This window comes from Halichoerus grypus, chromosome 2, assembly GCF_964656455.1.
Source record: "Halichoerus grypus chromosome 2, mHalGry1.hap1.1, whole genome shotgun sequence".
In the NCBI taxonomy this organism is placed as follows: Eukaryota; Metazoa; Chordata; class Mammalia; order Carnivora; family Phocidae; genus Halichoerus; species Halichoerus grypus.
Window position 1 is genome coordinate 19,228,529 of NC_135713.1, and position 16,964 is coordinate 19,245,492.

The 16,964-nt window shown below is 35.2% G+C and overlaps 1 protein-coding gene across 2 annotated transcripts in view; it reads right to left on the minus strand.

Moving 5' to 3' along the window:
• LOC118544817 (cadherin-10) overlaps window positions 1–16,964 on the minus strand; it is a 176,122-nt gene that overhangs the window by 54,639 nt on the left and 104,519 nt on the right. The gene's annotated exons all lie outside the window — the stretch shown is intronic.

The following is a 16,964-nucleotide window of genomic DNA, read 5'->3' on the forward strand; positions in this document are numbered from 1 at the left end:
TCACTCGTCATGTCAAAGAGTGTTGCAGGCATTCATGTGGACATTTCAGCCCACTGTGTCACCCATCCCAGTGCAAATGAGACCCAGGATTCCATGTTTTCATTTTTTTTTATTTTTTATTTATTATTATTTATTTTATTTATATCTATTTTTATTTATATATATAATATATATATTATTTATTATTTATTTTTTATTTTCATGGGCAAATTCCATCTATGTTGTATTTTAATAGATGCCCACTAGGACTGTCCCCATGGTTCAGGATGCATATAACAGTGGGTAAGTCCGGCTTTTGGGTGACTGACCTGAAGGACAGAGGCTCCTTGGACCTAAAAGCAAGCTGGGGATGTCTGGGCAGGGAATAATGGGTCCCAGGTACCTTGAATATGATCTGGAAATTGATGTGTAGGTTCCAAATGTGAATATCCCCTGCTCTCCATGGAATTCTTACCCTGAATGGTGGAGCTTAGGTGTAGGAGGGACAGAGCATGGCTTTGTAAAATACAAGGATTGTAACTTTGTCTTTAATTGTACCATCCAACCAATATACATTTTCTATGCTGGGATCATAGTTTGATTATTTGCAGTAAGAGATTATGTTTTTAAAATTTTTATTTTGTTTTTCTATCAGATAAGAAATATGAAAAAAATGTGTAGATTTGCTAAAGTTCTATAAGGCATTTATTATAAGTTAGACATCATTGCAAATATTTTTTTTTAAGAATTCATGTAAAATGTAGTCATAAATCAGAATAGGCACAATGAGGTATAACCTAGAAAATTTAAAATTGGAGACAATATCCTTCAATTATGCAAAAAATTAGAGAATTAGATGTTTATCTAAATAAGGTTTGGTATTTTGCTTTAGCTTATTTACATCAACAGACATTTTCATCTAATTGCATATATGAATATTAAACTGATTACTTTCTATTTAAAGTAGAATTTTATTTTTTTATTTGAAAGTTTCTTTTTCTTTTTTGGAGCTTATGTCAATGGACTTGGCTGCGGAATCATTTTTACATGAACCTGAACCTGTTTAAAATAAATATATGTTAGAAACACACACCTATGACTAATACGTTGTATTACTGGCTATTGTTGGGTCTATAAAAGCAGTCTACTCTTTAGTTAATGGTTTTTAGTAATTAACATTAAGCCATCAAATTTGGATCAAACTCAGTTTTTCTGATTTCTGGACAAATAACTCATTATTACAGATATAATGGGGGAAAAAACCCAAATGGATATGCTCTTTAAAGAAAAAGAGAAGTCAGGGAACAAATAGCTTTTTACTGCATTTTTAGCTATTCATAAACAACAAGGTAAGGTTGAGAAACTCAAGAACTATCTGCTTTTAGCTAAAAAGCTCTCAGAAGTAACATATGACTGTGTTGTCCAGGGAACCACTCTCAAAAAGTCACAAGATTGATGCTTTTTAGTAATTGAAAATACACATAGTTGCCAGGAACCTTTCCAATTACATGAATGTGCAACCATGGCAATTTTCCAAATGGCAGATATAAGCATTGCATGTTTCTTATTCTGTCTGGGAATCAAAATAATTCAAGAAAAGATTATTGATATTATTAATCATTTGATCAGATAACTGTGGTTTGAGGCAAACAGTTATGACTTTTATTGTCTATTCATTCAACAATTGTAATTGAGAAATATGTGCTTACTCTCATAAGAATCAAGTACTTCTAAAAGTTAATCAGCAATTCTATTCTAGTGCTATGGAAAATTCAAATGAAATTCACAAGACATCTCCAAAACTAGCCCAAAGCAGTATGTGAGGCTTTCCTACAGCACTATCATTTAAACTACTGGATAAAGAATGAGTAGAGATTTAAACTTGGGAAATTTTTGCTTTTTACAAACTGTACAGAACACTAGGTGAATACAGAATGTAGATTTGGAGTGGGGAAGGACATACAGCAAGATGTAAATCATTAAGACCAGTTCTGCTATTCTAATCAGTTAGACATGCAAAAAAATTGCTAGAATGATGAGATCTTAATTATTATAAAGTTCAATTTTGAAATATGAATCACAGCAGGATTTTTACCTTCACTTATACTATAGAAAGAGAAAATTACGTCTTGTAATTGGGCCCCATACTATGGAAGTTTCCGTGGGATTAGGAAGTTGCACATGGTAGAACAAAATCAGAGAGATGAGGGTTAAAAGCTGGACTGTGATTTGAGGAATCAGAAATGAGTATTAAGGAGGGCACGTGTTGGGGGCGCCTGGGTGGTTCAGTCGTTAAGCGTCTGCCTTTGGCTCAGGTCATGATCCTCAGGGTCCTGGGATCAAGCCCCACATTGGGCTCCCTGTTCAGCGGGAAGCCTGCTTCTCCCTCTCCCACTCCCCCTCCTTTTGTTCCTTCTCTCACTATCTCTCTCTCTCTGTCAAATAATAAATAAAATCTTTAAAAAAAAAAAAAAAAGGAGGGCACGTGCTGTGATGAGCACTGGGTGTTATACGCAACTAAGAAATGAAGTATTTCTACTTCCTTATAATTAAGGGAAACAAATTAGACCTATGCATTTATAAGTTTTGGTCTTAAAAAGCCAGACTTATAAAGCATTTTTCTTAAACCATTAGAGCTTGTGGAAAAAAAAAAAAAAAAGAAGAAGTATCTTATTTTCTTGCAGAACACTAACACTAGAATAAGGGGCCCAAATTACCATTGGCCTGTGTTAATCAAAATATGATTTAAATAAACATGTTTGGGAACTGGACAAGAAAGAAACTGCAACAGATATTTACTATAAGGCAGAGAGATGTATTTCTAGACCCCCTGAGACCTGGGGAGTTGAAACCATGTTTGAAACACTCACAAGGCAAGAGCTAACGCATAGCAGGTATGCTGGAATGACTGATTTCTTAGTTACAGAACGAGACCAGTGGACAAAATTCTTGAATTATATTCTCCTGCTTAAGTGTCCTCTCTTCTCTTTAAGTTGCTCTTTATTATTTTAATTATCTTTCTTTTGTATATTTTTCCCACCCTTACCCTGGTATAATGTCTCTGTTCCTCATTCCTTGTATGTGTGATAGAATTTTATTTCACATTCCGATTCATTTACTAAGTAAGTAAAGATCAGACCAGGGTTAGTGAGTCCTTGCAACGATAGCTTTCACATTACTCTTCTCTTTTTTTTTTATTTGGATGTTAGGTATCAATACTTGGATTTATTAAATACTTAATTGAACAAAATCAGTTGTTTATGTTACCAAGAAATACGATTATGGATCATGTGCCAAGTAACTTACAGCATCCACTTTGAAATAACTTTTGTATTGATTTGACCTTGTGCTATTTTATTATGTGAGACATTAAGTTTTCTTTAAACATAGAAAAAAATGTCAGATTATTGTGGCTTTAGTTCCTCAGTAACACCTGTTCTCCTGTGTGAAACATTTGTGCCACAAATCTTTAAGAAGAATTTTATGTTAATACTGACCTTTTCTTTCCTTGAGGAAAGCCTATTAAAAATTCACAATCTGCTGTGTTCCTTGTAAATTCACAAGCAGATAAAGGACATGGCAAGATACATGACAATTAATGAAAATAGAACAACTGGTCCTGTGCTGCACATTTAAAAGTCATTTTCCTATTATTTAACTTTTCTATTTAGATGTAGTTAATTATATAACCCATTTGCTTGTATCGAGTAGCGTGCTTAATAATTAAAACTAAACAATGCATTGATTTTAAAGATATACTTTAACTACAGGTTATTTAATGAAAGCCTGTTAATTTTAAATGTGGCAGGTTTCTGATAATTTTACATTTCATGTAAAGTGTCATCTTAAGGTATTTGTCTAAAACAAAGTTTGTAACCTAAAAGAGGTATTGCAGCTTATCTAGTTTAAGGCCGGCCACTTTTTTTTTTTTTTTTAAGAGGAAGAAACTGAGATATGATCAGTTTGTTTTTTTGTTTTGTTTTGTTTTGTTTTGTTTTATGACACAGAAGTTAAATTAAAATTATACCTCAGGGCAGCTGCTATGTTGGTGGAATCTTTATCTCTTAATATCAGTTCATTTTTATTTTTCAGTTCCTCACATTACGTAAAGAAATATTATTAAAAAAAACAAAGTATCTATCTATAAAGTACTGGGAATTTAAATAATTTATTACCAAAAGAATAACTGATAAAAGATTTTACCTTATGTTCTCAGCCTTGGCTGGAAGAAAATGAACAAGTTTTAAAAAGCGAAAAACCCTATCTGTCAGTACTGCCAAGAAAACTGATTACTACTAGCTCAGAGGAACCTATGTTGCTGTGTGAGATTCTTTCTCATTCAGAATATAGATACTTTTTTGGATATTAGTAATTGTTGATATTTGGTTCCATTCCAAAAATTGGAAAAGGCAGCAGAGAAAATTCGAATTATGTTTATAAAATATTAGAATTATATTCATAACAGTTAGACTAGGTCTTTTTTTTTTAAGGTTGTATTTATTCATTTGAGAGAGAGAGAGCATGAGCAGGGGGAGGAGCAGAGGGAGAGGGAGAAGCAGGCTTCCCACTGAGCAGGGAGCCCAACGCGGGGCTCGAGACCAGGACCCTGGGATCATGACCTGAGCCGAAGGCAGACGCTTAACGACTGAGCCACCCAGGCGCCTCTAGACTAGTTCTTTGAAGGATAAATTTTGATGAACAAGTCACAAGGTCTATATCATTCACTATCTGAATTTAACAATTTTTCGTGTGTGTGTGCATTGACTTAAAAATATTAGAAACTGTTGAATAGATTTTCTAATGTACAGTGATAATTTTATGCCCGTTGTTCTTTCAAACAGCCAATATCTATATTTGTTTTAAAAAAATCCTGAATGTGGCCAATATGCTGTGCTATCCTGGCAGCAGCATCATTAGCATTTTGCTCTCATTGCTCTTGTGAGTAATACAATATCAAATGCAAGATAAGACACTGAATCAAATACTTCAAATTTGTATCCAATAAAAGAATAGTAGTAAAGATGGGCTGGCATCAGAAAGCAGCTGAAGGCATATTAAAGCAAGTAAACAGAGTCTGGTCAGAAATAAATACATAGTTATTTTGTTGAGAATGGATAAGAAGAGGGAAGAGGGGTGGCAGATCTTGAACTAGAGGATGCAAAGCTTACAGATTGAGACTGGGCATTATTTTAATATTAATGGTGTAGAAAAAATATAGCCAATTTTTATGAATCCCAATAAAACAATTTTTCCTTCAAAAATAGAAATGGAGAGAAGAAATTAAAGCTTATCAATGAAATGGATTGTAAAACAATTATGATCCTTTTAAAATACCCCAAATATATGATTTAGATTGGTAAATACTTTACTGAACCATCTTATTCTGGGACCAGAGGTAAGCATAGAGGATTACATGATGGATGAATAATGATGTCTGCTTAGCTTGGGTCTGGTAAAAAAAAAAAAAAAAGAAGAAGAAAGAAGAAAAGAAAGAAAGAAAGAAAGAAAGAAAGAAAGAAAGAAAGAAAGAAAGAAAGAAAGAAAGAAAGAAAGAAAGAAAGAAAAGAAAGAAAGAAAGGGCGCCTGGGTGGCTCAGTCGTTAAGCGTCTGCCTTCGGCTCAGGTCATGATCCCAGGATCCTGGGATCGAGTCCCATATCGGGCTCCCTGCTCCGCGGGAAGCCTGCTTCTCCCTCTCCTACTCTCCCTGCTTGTGTTCCTGTTCTCACTATGTCTCTCTCTGTCACATAAATAAATAAAATCTTTAAAAAAAAAAAAAAAAGAAAGAAAGAAAGAAAGAAAGAAAGAAAGAAAGAAGAAAGAAAGAAAGAAAATAAGTGGTTTATTATCCACATTTGAGGGGGTTCCCTAGAGAAGGTCCTCCAAGAAGAAAATGGGGTCTAGATTCAATAACTAGGGCTTCCTTTTCCTATTTGGTCTTCTAAGCATACAGCCTGTTGAAAGTTGTGTGGGGTTGTTGTTGTTGTTGCCTTGTTTTGTTATTTTTGCTTATTGACCACCTAACTGGTGAGTCTAATCTGGAATCATCCTGTAGTTTGGGGGCACTCTTTAAAGCCATTAGAAATTACTTGAGACCCTGCAACAGGTCAGATTTCTTTACAGAGAGTATTGTAAAATTCAAGAAGACATCAGTTTTAGAACTACTGCTAACGCACATCTTGAAGTGTCTCAACTTGGGTGCATTGCTTTGCTAGTACTGTAAAGATACAAAGATTACACTGAAGGGATCTATTTAAGTTTTCCATAGACATAGTTTTACAGGACATTATCTACTTCAAGACTTTAAATGGTATGTATAATACACAGTAGTCATATTCTTTCTGATGTATTAGTTTATCCTTTCTAAAGAGAATAATTGGGGAAATATTTTAGGGGAGGTTCGTATTCTTTTAGAAGTCTGGCATCTTCCTTCTTATAGTTTTGAAAATCACTAAATTGTGCAAAGTATCCCCTCGTGCTGTGAGAATGACATCAAATATTTTACACCTCATTTTTCCCCGAAACTTGGAGAAGTCTTCTTAAGCACCTTGTATTTATAATATACGAATATATGTAAATACATGTCTAAATAGTTGTTAAGGAAATGTAAAATAATTAAAACTAAGAGATTTTCATTTTCAATCAATAAGGTGAAAAGAAATTAGACAAGAATTAATAAAGGACAATCACTTCTTTTCTATGGGCTATATGGGCAGCTAAGAACCCTTCCTCCCTCCTTTTCACCAATAAGGGCTGAAAATAGGAGGTGTAAAAGGAAAGAAAGGGCTAGGGATAGCTATGCATTGAAGAAATTTATTTAAATAAGTATTTCTTGAACTGGGTTGCACTAATGTAAGTCGAAGGAAATGATGAGAATTCTAAGTGCGGTATTTTAGGGCTTAGAAGTTTTGGAGATTTTGTTACAGAGGCAGTATTGAAGCTGTTGGGTTTCTAAGACTTGTAAAGGTGCTTTCATCTTGAAAGCTATAGAGTAGCAAGTACCTGATTGGATGCCCAAAGGAGAAGGACCAGGCAGCTACCTGCTGTCTCTAGGTGCTATGGTCAAGAAAAATGAAAAGGGGTTTGGATCTTTACATGCATTGGATTTTTTGAAGCACTGCTTAAATGAGAATCTAAAAAGGACTATGAATGCTCTTATAAAAGAAATTACATAAACGTGTGTGTGTGTGTGTGTGTGTGTGTGTGTGTGTGTAAAATACAAAAACAATGTTATATGTATTATCAAAGAGTACAAATATGCTCTGAAATATGGTCACAGACCACTAAGTTAAAAACTCCTATTCTAGGTCAACTTTCTATGTTTTTCCACACACAGAAAAAGGAAATTGAGAAATCAGGATGGATGTTCTCTTCAGGAAAGGGAATTGCTCGCTTGACTGAAAGACTGTTACATCTTCATCAAATGAGGAAACCTAGTTCCCAGATAATATCATGCCTCTATAACTTGTTTCCTTCCCCACTTCTTTGATTCATAGTCATTTCAAATTCCTTCGTAAGGCTGAATTAACCTCTTTTTCCTTTGTGCTCCAATTATAATTTTTGTGTATTTGCATATATATATATAATATGTATATATATAATATGTATATATATATGGATCTGTGTGGATATATGTATTACGTGTGTGTGTGTGTAAAATTTCATAACATCTGTAGAAATTTTCAACTATTATTTTTATATAAGTCTTTATGGAACTAAATATACTACAAATATATTTATTTGAGGATAAGAACCAAGTTTCTATTCCTTTGGACTCTTAAAATTTCACAGAACATAATACCTAATTATTTATTTGTGGAAGGAAATGAACATCAGCACCAAATGCCACAGGCATGAGGACTAAAGAGTTCATTTTGTACTACTTTCTTGGAAAGGCTAAATATTCTGAGTTGAGTGAAATGGAAGTAGAAGTCCATAATGAAAACTCCACATTTTTAGCGCATGTAAAGAAAATTTTATTCTTTATATGGAAAAAGATTGGAGCTATAAGCAAGTAGAAATTCCAGTTAACTATGAGACTGGATCAGTGATAATAAGATATATACATAGATTACCAGGGGGCGAATTTAAGTTTTCAGTGAAGAGCCAGGGATAGAAATGCAAAACCAAATTTGTCTCTGAAACTCTATGGTAAGTCATTGTAAACATCTGTAATTTATCTTAAAAGTAGGATAAGGTAGTTAGGTAATAATAGCAGGACAATATTCCCACTGCCAACATATAGAACAACCAGATAAATTACAAAGAAAACAGATTGCCAAGGCCAAGTCACTGTGTAAACTAGAACTGAATGGACGAAAACTTGGGAGGAGAGAATGGTAGAAAAACGAACTGGGGACTGGCAGCTTCTTCTTCCCTTTGGGAATTTGCCCATTCTGAGCTGGATGTGGAGGTAAAAATCTGTGATTGTCCAAAAAGGATATCTCGGGGGTAAGAAGAAAACAGAAAAGATTTTAGAGTTCCTGTGGTAATGGAGTAAAATTATGGGAGAAATGAAGGTCCTCAAATGCCTTCCTGTAAGACATTTGTTGAATTATGGGTCTGTAGATGGCTCAAGGTCCAGGCTGAAAGCCAGAATATAATTGTCCACATTCCTAGAGACTTGGGATTCTTAGACTTGAAAAGAAAAACAATAGCAAATAGGTGAACTGTGAAAGTCTCCCAGGGCATGTCAAATTGAACCTGAAGAAATACAGGAATTTTTCATTTAGGGGCATTCAGTAATTCCCAGTACCTCTATAGGCTAAGAGAACAGGCTTGATTCCTTGACAAACAGGAAGAAAAGAAAGCAGGACATGCATTGTTTTTCATGCAAAGCTTAAGTGGCAAAACACAGCTTATTCTCCCAGAGATTTCTGTCAATTGTTGAACCAGCTTCAATCAAATGATTAATTTTTTGAAGGGTAGAACTGTAGAATTTTGTGGCAGAGGAGTTAGGAACCACTCTTACTTGAAGGGTTCACCCTCTCAGGAAAGGAATAAACTGTAGTAGACACAGTCTTACCAAACGGCTATTCTAGCCTGATCTTCCTCAATCCCTGATTGAAATGTGGTAATGTGGGGCGCCTGGGTGGCTCAGTTGTAAAGCGTCTGCCTTTGGCTCAGGTCATGATCCCAGGGTTCTGGGATCGAGACCCCGCATCGGGCTCCTGCTCGGCGGGAAGGCTGCTTCTCCCGCTCCCACTCCCCCTGCTTGTGTTCCCTCTCTCGCTGTGTCTCTCTCTGTCAAATAAATAAATAATCTTAAAAAAAATGTGTTAATGTATTAGGGTTCTCCAAAAAAACAGAACCAATAGAAGATTTATATCTATAAATCTTTCTTTCTATCTTATCTTTTCTACCCAGGGAGAGAATGATAAGGAACTGGCTCATGGGAATGAAAGCTAGAAAAGCTAACATCAGTAGTGAAGGACAGAAGTCTCAGAATTTAGTTGAGTTGATGTAATCTTCAGCCAAGCCAGCAGGCAAGAAACTCAGGCAAGGAGGCGCCTGGGTGGCTCAGTTGGTTAAGCGACTGCCTTCAGCTCAGGCCATGATCCTGGAGTCCCGGGATCAAGTCCCACATCGGGCTCCCTGCTCAGCAGGGAGTCTGCTTCTCCCTCTGACCCTCTTCCCTCTTGTGCTCTCTGTCTCTCTTTCTCAAATAAATAAATAAAATCTTTAAAAAAAAAAAAAGAAACTCGGGCAAGGTTTCTATGTCACAGTTTTAAGTTTCTTTCAAAAGCTTCAGTTTTTGCTCTTAAGGCCTCCAGCTGATTGGATGAGGCCTGCCCATATCATGGAGAATAATTTGATTTAATTATAATTTGTTGATTATAAAGGTTAATTACATTAAAAAGTTACTTTCCTAGAAATGTCTAGTGTCTCACCAAACAACTGAGCATCCTGTTTTAGTCAAGTTGATACATAAAATTAATGATCACAGATGATAACCAAATAATCCAATAAACGTAGAAGACTTTCCAGTGAAAAATAACCCATTCTGGAGGCTTTAAATTCTTTATACATAATTTGTAATAAGAATAAAAAGTTATTCTACATGCAAAAAGGCAAGATCATATGACTTATGCGAGAGTAAAACAGAATAGAAAGAGACTATAAATAATTAACATATTATATTTAGCAGACAAAATTGAAAGGTAATTATATACATTTGAAAATGAAAGGAAAAGATGGAAAAACAGGTGAAAATGTAAATGAAAAAGAATCAAGGGGCGCCTGGGTGGCTCAGTCGTTAAGTGTCTGCCTTCGGCTCAGGTCGTGGGTCCTGGGATCGAGCCCCGCATCAGGCTCCCTGCTCCGCATCAGGCTCCCTGCTCTGCGTGAAGCCTGCTTCTCCCTCTCCCACTCCCCCTGCTTGTGTTCCCTCTCTCGCTGTGTGTCTCTCTCTCTGTCAAATAAATAAATAAAATCTTAAAAAAATAAAAGAATCAAAAGAGCATTCTACAATGAAAAATATAATGTCTGGCTTTCATAAATCAATAGAGAGTTTTTACAACAGATTGGGTATAGAAAAACACAAGATTAGTCTTTTAGAAGGTAAAAAGAGGTTACCAACTTAGAGCTAGGTATATAGAAACTGAAATGCAGAGAGAAAATATATGAGAAAAAATAGATAAGATCATCGGATGCTTGTGAAATCAAATCAAAAGTTGCAACACACATGAAATTGGATTCCCAGAAAGAGAGAAAAGAGAGAATGGAGCACAAATTATATTTGAAGGGAAAATGGGGAAGATTTTTTTTGAAACTAGTATAAGATACAACCAACAGGTACAAAAAGATCTGAGAAACTCCAAAGGGACAAATAAAAGTAAAAGCAAACTAATCCCATTAATAATCCCATTATAGTCACATTTTAAATTAAAACATAAAACATACAGAAAACTGTAAAAGTATTCAGGAAAAAAAAAAAGATGCATTAACTTCAAAGCAGCAAGTTTTAATCCCGATTGCTGGTTTCTCAATAGAAATGTTGGAAGCCCAAACACAATGGAATGACATCTTAAAGCAGTGACAGACAATACCTAGCAACCGAAAATTCTACACTGTGCAAAAATAGGTTTCACAAAGGAAAGTGAAATAATTATTTTTCAGATAAAAAACTAAGGGTATTTATCCCAATGGGCATTCAGTAAAAGAAATATGAAACCAAAGTTTTCAAGATGGAAGAAAATGATCTCAAATAAAATTTCTGAAGGGGATGAAAACATCAAAACTGTAAGTATGTTAAATATAAAGATTACTGAATTTACAAAGTAATAATAGTAATGTGTTTGGATGCAGAAATAAAGCACATGACAATAACATAAAAGAAATAAAGAAGAGGGGATAAAAGATCAGAGTATTCTAAATTTAAACCAGTTCGTGACAATACATTGAATTGTGAAGTTTTGATATGCACATTTTTCTGCATGATTATTATACTTCATTACAAAGTTAGCATAATTTATTTTGATGTCTCCCCACCTTCCATCTGACCCCTTCATGCACCATCAACTCCAGGCTTACAAATCTGGCTTTAATTCCCAAAGAAAATGGATGCCACCGTAATGGGATATAAAGAAAAGCATAGAGAATCATAAACCAAAAAAGTTGAGTGCCAGGATTCCATAAATGTCAATATTTTGCCAAATTTATGTCAGATCCTTTTTGCTTTAAGCAGAAAAAAATAATTAAAATAAACTGCAGTTCATACAACTGAAGCCTTCTCTGTCCTTTCGCTCCTTTCCTTATATCCTCACACATGCCACCACCCTGAAGAACCTTTTTCTTCCATATTTTATATGTTTACAATTTGAGTATTAGTGCGTGTTCTCAACAGAATGCTTCATTTCTACCCTCCACACAAATCAACTCTTCTCATTTTAGCAAACTGCGTAATCATCAAGGCAGTTGTTCAAACTAAGAATCTAGGGGTCATTGATTTTCCTCCCAACTACTCATTTATTCCATAAGCACATCCTTTCTGACTTCAAAATCTATCTCCAATCCCTTTTCACTGCCTTCACAGCTGCTATCCCAATAAAAATCACCTTAACCTGTCACCATGCTTCCACGCAGTCTCCCACCTCTATTTCCATCCTTTTGCAGTTGCCGCTCTCCACCCACCAGCCAATGATAATTGAAAAATGCAAATTGATGCATACCACTACTCTGCCCCAAATTCAGCAATGGCTTCCCATCCCATTTAGAACACTGAACACCTCACCCTAATTTACAACATTCCTAATGATGGAGCCCTTGCCTGTCATGTTGATCTCATCTCTTTCCATTCTCCCTTTAACCACTTAAATTCATACTGACCTTCCTGTTACTTGAACATGTTAAGTCTATTTCTACCTCAGGCTTTTGCACTTGCCATTGCTTTGAATGAGACACACTTCCTCACTTAAGTTTTATAAACCATTCAGTTTATCTCTTGTATCTTTTTTCCTTTGTATCTCTTGCACAGTGCGTCATATTCTTCTCAACTTGTAAGAAATTCTTTGTATACGTGAATATTAGTAATTTGTTCTTATGCCATCACAAATGTCATCTTCCAGTATGTTTCTTTCAACATTGGTTATAGTTTCTTTTGTCTCAGAAAATGTTTAATTTTAATTTAGTCAAATTTATCAGTCATTTCTTCTATGGTAATTTCTTCTTGTATCTTACTCAAAAAATATTTTCCTAACCCAAAGTCATATATATGACCTCATACATTCTCTTCACTTTTAATTTCTTTAAAGCTTTTCTTTGGACATTTAGCTCACTTTTACCATCTGAATGTTGTGTGTGTGTGTGTGCGCGCGCGCGCGGTTTTACCAACAGATCTATTTTTCTCTAATGAAGACTTACAGTAGATATCATTAAACCATTGATTTTAATTCCCTCTATCACCTAAAGTTATTCTATGTAACTACGCATATGTTTTGTTTTTTATTTATTTATTTTTACCATTGCTCTAAAAAGAAGAGCACCACCGAGGGCTTGCTGGACATCAAGCTGTGGACACCTGACGACTTCCAGCCGAAAGCCTTAGCTCCACCTTCTTCGCTGTAGATCTGCATCGGGCTGCTGTTCACCTTCCCGGAGAGGTACAACCCCAACAGCCCCGCTGAGCATGCGCAGCTGGACGCTGTCAGGCCTCGCTGGACATAGTTAGGGCCTCACCCCTGCTCTTGAACATCATGAGGGAGCTGGATGGCTTGGTTTTGGGCCCTTCACCAGCAGTGACTGGGAAGAGGCCCAGCACCATCCTCAGGTGTGCAAGCTTCCACTTTTCTAAGCACAAATGACCAAAAAAGTTGATGCTTCTCCAAAAAAAATTATTTTTTCTAGATAACCACAGGTATTTTGTTCTAGTTGTCTGTTGGCATTACTATAGCATAAGTACCTAAAAACACACTCAATTTCCGAAGCTTTATGATGATTGATATCTGTTTAAATAAGTACCCTTTATTATCCAGTTTTTAAAAAATTATCTTGGTTGGGGCGCCTGGGTGGCTCAGTTGGTTAAGCGACAGCCTTCGGCTCAGGTCATGATCCTGGAGTCCCGGGATCGAGTCCCGCATTGGGCTCCCTGCTCAGCAGGGAGTCTGCTTCTCCCTCTGACCCTCCTCCCTCTCATGCTCTCTGTCTCTCATTCTCTCTCTCGCAAATAAATAAAATCTTAAAAAAAAAAAAAAAAAAAAATTAAAAAAAAATTGTCTTGGGATTCTTCGTCTTGATCACATGTATTTTTACATTAGCATGTTCCTTTCTACTAAAAATACAAAACAAAACAAAAAACACAAAATTTGCTAAGTATTTGATTGGGATTGCAATTTATAGGTTAAATTGGAGAGAGTATAATCTTAAACATAAGAACACTTCCTCGTCTCAAATATTGTTTTTATCTCCATACATTAAGGACATATTGATGCCCTTCGTTATAATTTTACATTTTGTTTTAACATTTAGCTCATTTTTACCATCTGAATTCATGAGACTACTTTTGAGGTTTCCAGAGACTGTTCTATCAAGTAGGATCATTTTATGTACTTTTTAAATTAGTGTAGTTTCTTCTAGTGTGCAAAAGTGTTATTCTGAATTATAGTAATTTGAAGAAAATTCATTATATATGCAGCTCAACATCGATCAATTATAATCAATATAATAAGTTTTCTACTAAACCCTATTTCATAATTTTCTTCTTTTTTCTATACTCTGATTGCACCATCTCACTGTATCTTTAGCAATTCTTTTTTCTATTATCTTATTGCTAATCATTCTTTATTTTAAATGTTAGTATTTTTCCATGCATTACTTTCAACCTTTCTTTGTTAATATAATTAAGGTCAACTCTTAAAACACGGAGTTGATTTGGGGTCTATTTCTCTAGCCCCATGATGATTAATTTTACTTTCCCATACATTATCTTTGTTACTATTCATACTTTCTCTTTTCCTCACTAATAGTATTTGTCGAAATCCTTAGTTTCCTGGGTGTGTGTGTGTTTTCCTTTACTTTGACCACAAACTCTTCCACAACTGTGTGTATTTCTTCTCAAGCTGCTGAGGCTAAACAGTTTCCATCCTTCTGAAGACAATCTCCCAGAGCCCCTGCCATGTTCCCAAAGGGGCTGTTTGAGATTCACTTTTTTACAGCTGTTATCTTCAGATCTTTCTTCACCAGAATACTTTGCCTCTCCAATCTCCAGGATGTTTCCCTCTTTTTTGGTTGTTGTTACTATAAAATTTTGGGGTAACGTCTAAATACTGGATGTACATGTATTTTCTTGTTGGGCAGGGAAGGCAAAGCTGGATATTATTTTTCTAGAGAATATGAAATACACTACTCCATCATTGTCTTATTAGTACTATTGCTATTAAGAAATTTGAAGTCTAGGGATGCCTGGGTGGCTTAAGTTGGTTAAGTATCTGCTTTCAGCTCAGGTCATGATCTTGGGGTCCTGGGATCGAGCCTGCATGGGGCTCCCAGTTCAGTGGGGAGTCTGCTTCTCCCTCCGCCTCTGCCCCCCCAACTTGTTCTCTCTCTCTCTCACACACACATAAAAAAAAAAAAATCTTAAAAAAGAAATCTGAGGTCTTTCTGATGTCTGATCTTTGTATAAGACTCAGAGGTTTATTTTCTCTGGAAACTTAAAAAATCTGTTGTCTAGATTTCTGAAAATGTATGCTATTGTTCTTTAGTGTTTGTATATTTCTATCAAAATTGCAGGATTCTCACCAAGTGCTTTCATTCTGCTATCTCTGTTCTGGGACACTCTAATTAAAGTTTTTCATTGATATCCTCTCTCACTCCATTTTCCCTGTTCTGGAGCTCCTATTATTCAGATATCAGTCTGCATTGTTTTTCCTTTTAATTTTATTGTGACTCAGCTCTGATTTTCCAACTTGAGGTCTTGTTGCTTTACTTTCTACGTTATGTTCCTAATATTTTTCTCCATGCCATCTCTTGAGATTTTGTAGTTGATATGATACCTTTATATTCCAAGGACAACTTTTTTCTATGTGCATTCACTTTTAAAAATTATATACATGTAGCACATAACATTTCCCACTGGTGGTTGCAACAGTATTTCTAGCCTATATCCCCTTCTGATAACTTGCCACGGCCTAATCAAGAAAAATAGCTCCACGCTCCACTTTGGAATCCCCATCAAGCGGCAGAGTCTAAATCCTTTCCCCTTGAATCTCTTGTAATGAACAGAATGTAGCTGAGGTAATGCTGCATAATTTTCTAGGCTGTGTCAGAAAAGGTGGGGAAGAAGAAGTGAAAAAGTTACTGCCTTCTGAAATGTAACACTTGGACTATGGCCCTGAGCCACCGCGTAAGCAATCCAGTTGTGAAGCTATCAGGTGCTACGGAATCCCAGCTACACATGGAGAAACCACAGGGAGAAGCACAGAGACAGAGACAGACAAAGAGACAAACAGACCTACAGAGGAGGAACCACGGCAAATAATAAGATTATTGTTGTGACAAGTCATTACATTTTGTGGTGCTAGGCAGCAATGGCTAACCTCAATCTTTTATTTTTTGAGTGTAACATATATGCACTTATATGCATTAACACTGTATTATATATACATCATATATGAATGTATGTTAATCTTATATACACGTAAAAGTTGTTTTTATGAGTTTTTCTGTACATACTCTCTAATTCCTTCAAATTGCTTTGTATTTTTTCACTATGATTTATAATAACAGCTTTCTTCAAATGTCTTGATTGATAGTTTAACTAGATATATAATGTTATGTCCCAAATAATTTTTTCCTCAGAAAATTTTAGAAATGTGCCATTTTAATCTAACACCCATTTTTGCTGTTGAAAAGTCTAGTCAGAATCTGATTTTTATTTGATTGTAGTAAAAAAAAAGATATTCTGGGTATATTTAATCCAAAGTTCTTGTCCTCACAGTTTTAAAATCTCATAACAATAGTTCTAGAAATTAAGTGCCTTCATTTTAATCATTTATGTGGTCTTTTCAGTTTAATCACTGATGTCTGACCTCAGCTTTGGGGAAAAATATGCTGTTTAATATTTGTATATCTCTGCATTTTCTGATCTTTATTCTCGTTCTCTCTCTCTGTTCTTTCTCTCTCTCTCGCCTTTACCTCTTCCTCTTTTCCTGGGTTTGTAATAGCTTATTAGATCTTCTGGATGTATCTTTCCCTGTTTTATCCATTTCACCCCCTTTTAAAATTTGCTTTATTATTTGAAATAAAATTTGTTTCAAATGATTCCTTTATAAAAATGTCCTACATTTTTCCATTCTCTTAGAAGATACAATTTAATTATTCTAAAGTTATTTCTTAATTTAATTTTATTATGTAATTATTCTAAAGTTCTTAACTATTCTCCAACTTACTTCTTGTTCCCCCAGAGAGCGATGCTCTATATTAAATAAGGTACTTCTTTTTTTGTGCTACAAGATTACCTAAACTGTTAGTGACATTTTGTTATTCTACATT